Below are 4570 nucleotides of genomic sequence, written 5' to 3' on the forward strand. Positions count from 1 at the left end.
TCGAGATTTTTAAATTATAAACTAGCTTTTTTTTTTTTCCTTTAAAGCGCTTTAACACTACGTACATAGGGTCGTATCGCGCTGATATAACAGCTTGATTCACGCCGTCCGCCGATACCTTTTTTTCCCCTTTACAAAATGCATCTTGTAAAAAATTCAGTCCCCAACTTTAACACGACTGCGGTCAGATTTTATGATTTGAACATGGGGTCGAACTATCAACCTTCAAATCCGAGTCGACCCGTGCTAAACAATACACCACCTGAGATTACATCTAGCTTGAACTTTTCCATCCCTTCGAGCGTGATTGGAACGAAGTTTCAAACATTAATCCATATCAACCATCCAACCCACATAAAGAAACTACACATGAACTTTGATCCAAAAGGGATAATCCATACACTAACTCCACATAAAATTGATTCACTAGGAGATAATTACAACTACATAGGTACACTCCACAATCACACAGACGCCATGGGAAAACAGGGACAAGATGATTATCACGCGATTCCGGAAGAACAAAGAGCCCAAGAAATCGACCGGGGTGTGCCCTGCCGATCCTAAAAGGAAGAGGAGACAAACAGAAATAACCCCGATCGCGAATAGAAACGCCGGATAATACCCGAGAAGATCGGGGTATTTACCGAGGACAAAGTATCCAAATGATCGGCGAGATAATATGCACCTTTGAGCAGGAAGAGGAAACTTGATGTCTTGATGAATGTCTGAATGATGAAGATGACTCATAGAAATACACATCATGGTAATGAGAGTAAAATGTGTGTTGTGTGAGAACTCTTTGATATTAGTGGTAAGACAGGTTATGAAATACTAGTTAGAAACAACATGAGGTCAAACCACTAGGTCTGTCTGAAATTAAGAAAATAAACAATTTAATTTCATATTCATAAGAGATGGAGCAAAGTTGCCCATGACAATGACGGGGGTTGGTTTACAAAATGAATTATCTATCAATTTAAGTCTTATCTTCCTAGGAATAAAGAAAATCGCTTCTCGAATTCACAGGAAAATTGCATGATTGAAACGATTTGAAAATGTTTTCCAAAAAATAACGTCCCTTAAGTAGACACCTACCTACTAACTGTGCATCAAGAAACCAAAGTATGCAAAACTAATCCCAACCCGCTCGCTTTGACGACTTTTTTGTCTGTTTGGCTCATTCCCCTTAATATTTCTGTTGGGCCCAGGACTCGAACTATTTGGATGAGAACCCCACGTTGCTAAGCGCCAACGAAGCCGTTTCGTTATGGATTCTTGGCACGCGCAAGGTTGGTAACTTTTCTGTCTAGAACGGTTAGAATGGCTGTTGGCATCACGATTCTTTATCATTCACGTTTATTTTGTTTTCAAGGAAGAACCTTGGAATTTTCAATTTTATTTTCCTTCTTGGCAGGGAATGGTTTCGGGTCACTGTAGTAATATAGCAGGATTCAGTAATGACGATCTAGAAATATTCTATGTTCTAGGAACGTGATAGACTGAAGGCCAAATCCCACTATTCATTGAAAATAAGGAAAGTAAAAAGCGCTGAATCCAAAAATCAGAAACAAATCTGTAAACCCATATCTGTCTTTTCAATGCTTTAACCATGAAGGACCCGAAACCATGCCAATTCCTCGACCTTTATCTTTTTCTTGTGAATGCTTTTAGCCTGAACGATAGACTGAGGGCCAAATCCCACTATTAATTGAAAATAAGGAAAGTAAAAAGCGCTGAATCCAAAAATCAGAAACAAATCTGTAAACCCATATTTGTCTTTTCAATGCTTTAACCATGAAGGACCCGAAACCATGCCAATTCCTCGACCTTTATCTTTTTCTTGTGAATGCTTTTAGCCTGATCCCCGATCGCGATAGAAACCCGGATAATACCCCGAGAAGATCGGGATATTACGAGGACAAGTATCAGAATGAAAGGCGGAGATAATATGCACACTTTGAGCAGGAAGAGGAAACTTGATGAATACCTGAATGATGAAGATGACTGATAGAAATACAATCATGGTAATGAGATAAATGTGTGTTGTGTGAGAACTCTTGATATAGTGGTAGGACAGGTTAGAAATACTAGTTAAAAACAACATGAGTGATAGAAATAATAGTTAACAACAACATGAGTGTCAAACCTAGGTCTGTCTGAAATTAAGAAAATAAACAATTTAATTTCATAAGAGATATGGCTTCAGAATTTGTGGTACAGCAAAAAAATTCGAAAGCCATCAATTTTGTCAGACTAGAAATCTCTGTAGGAGATATAGAGACTAGGTAGCTAGGTAGACTCCATTGCAACCCGAAATCTGATCCTGTGGTACCGCAACCTAATGGCGAAATTCGTGTGTTCTGGAAGGGAACAGTTTGAAAATCACTGATCTAAATGATAAAAGACTAGGGATCCTAATATTAAGAACATTGCTTTAAAAAAGTACCTAACTAATAGGTTCATAGAGCCTTAATTAATTGTCAGATTTTTATAACATTTACGAGTATTTGTTCATCTACAAAAGAAAAGAGAGAAAAAAAGTAATTTTTATAACCCTGATGAATTAATTGAATGTACCTATGTTTGTCTAATTCCTTATTTACGGAGGCGGTTCTTAAAATACTGAGAAATAGTTTTTTTTAAATTAATTTAAGCAAAAACAAAACAAACAAATAAAGAACACACAAAACAAGATACTAAAAATCCCACACCGAGTTACTTGCTAACAAAATCGACAAACCAATTCAAGATTTCCATTTTTTTTTTTTTTTACTCATTTTTATTTTAACCTAACGTCAAATACATACATAGTTAAGTATGTTGCAAAATGCAATATTTAACTGTTGGAGTAAAGGGACTACAAAATCTTAACCCGACTTTCTAAACTAATAGGTTCATAGAGCCTTAATTAATTGTCAGATTTTTATAACATTTACGAGTATTTGTTCATCTACAAAAGAATAGAGAAAAAAAAGTAATTTTTATAACCCTGATGAATTAATTGAAAGTACCCATGTTTGTCTAATTCCTTATTTACGGAGGCGGTTCTTAAAATACTGAGAAATATTTTTTAAATTAATTTAAGCAAAAACAAAACAAACGAAAAGCTTCAGGCTACCATTTCTACCATCTCATCTACCACCTAATACTACCCCGCGAGCACTACTACAACTCTTGCTAAGAAATGCAGTACTTAACACCTGTCTCAGCACTCGGGAAAGACAAGGACTATTGAAACCATAGCACGAGCTTGCCAATTGAAAGATTTTCCAATTTGAACATTATACATAACTAGAATGTTCTTATACATTTCTATTCTAAACAATTATACCCAGAATGTCTTTATCCAATATGCTAATCGCAACAATAACACTCTCATATAAAATGTACCTACTTATATCCTCATATTATTTATGATGCATGTGCCATTCTGCTATTGTTAATGGGGTACAAATAATACTTCTATTTCAAATGAATAGAAGGGGTAGAACCTGTATTGTTCTTCGCAATGATTTTTCAAATTCCTTTGACTTTAAACCCCATCTAAATACGAGCAAAACAGCGGGATGTGATGTCGTTTTTTATCCCCTCTGTTTCATAAGATTGTAGTTCATGATGGTAAAACCAGTCATAAGGCATTAACTGTGTATAAAAGAGGTAAACCCTCGGAAAAAGTTTTATTTAAGAATATGGGTAGGAGCAGGGGCTATGTTGCCAAGTTGTGCTATTATTTCCTGAACGAAAGTAGGAAATACATCTATCATAACACCCCCACTGCTTTCTACTTTCCATGCCTTTTACACCAGAAACCGGAAGTGAGCGTGTTATATAAATAAATACGGAGCATAGCTCCTTACTCCTTAAGGCTGCTACACACGCTAAGATTTTTCTTTCGAACAGACCGAACGAGAAGTCACAGAGTTTTGTCCGGTACACCAAAACACGCAGTACAGAAATATAGAAAAGGTGGATTTTTCTTTCGGTTTCTGACGTTAAACTGAACACTAAGGTACAACTCCAACTCGTTGGCTGCCAAATTCTATGATTTTTTACGAGTATGGAAACATCTCCTTTAAGAATGGGAGTCCACACGAACGATCTATCGTACGATAAAGGACCGTTCCCACTTGTAGTGAGTTTCATCCAATTTTTTCCCGAATGTCCTGTAGGCAATGTAATTTAAAAGAGAGTGTTCCCTCTTCGCACGACACGACTTTTTTCCAGACAACAAATCTGAACGAGCCTTAACATACGGGTGTAAATCGAACGTAGCGTGTGTAGCAGGCTTGAGTTTTACGACTTAGCTCACTTGGCATATCGTAATTGCTGCGTATCCTCTCCTGATGTCTCTTATTTAATTAATTTCATCTACCGCCGTCCAATTTTAATTGTCTCTTGGCCTGGTTTGCACTCAGACTCCTGCCTGTTGAAACCACATTGGCGTAACAGATTAATTACACGTTTTCTGAGAGCTACTAAGAGTTTACTAGAGTAATGTGCTGATATGAATTAAGACTATTAACTTATTAAGAGCAATGCCTTGGAATAGTCGGAATTATAGTACCTA

General features: G+C 36.7%; 2 long non-coding RNA genes across 2 annotated transcripts in view; one reads left to right on the top strand and one right to left on the bottom strand.

Moving 5' to 3' along the window:
* Positions 1-2391: 2391 nt before the first annotated feature.
* On the top strand, positions 2392-3046 carry LOC113470049. Its single transcript, XR_003393256.1, has 2 exons — positions 2392-2460; positions 2896-3046. It is a non-coding gene; the product is annotated as an uncharacterized LOC113470049 (long non-coding RNA).
* LOC108253192 overlaps positions 2637-4570 on the bottom strand; it is a 9577-nt gene continuing 7643 nt past the window's right edge. The window contains exon 2 of the long non-coding RNA XR_001809681.2: positions 2637-2888. This is a non-coding gene — a long non-coding RNA (uncharacterized LOC108253192). The remainder of the gene's footprint in view (positions 2889-4570) is intronic.

This window comes from Diaphorina citri, unplaced genomic scaffold (genome assembly GCF_000475195.1).
Source record: "Diaphorina citri unplaced genomic scaffold, Diaci psyllid genome assembly version 1.1 scaffold1360, whole genome shotgun sequence".
NCBI lineage: Eukaryota > Metazoa > Arthropoda > Insecta > Hemiptera > Psyllidae > Diaphorina > Diaphorina citri.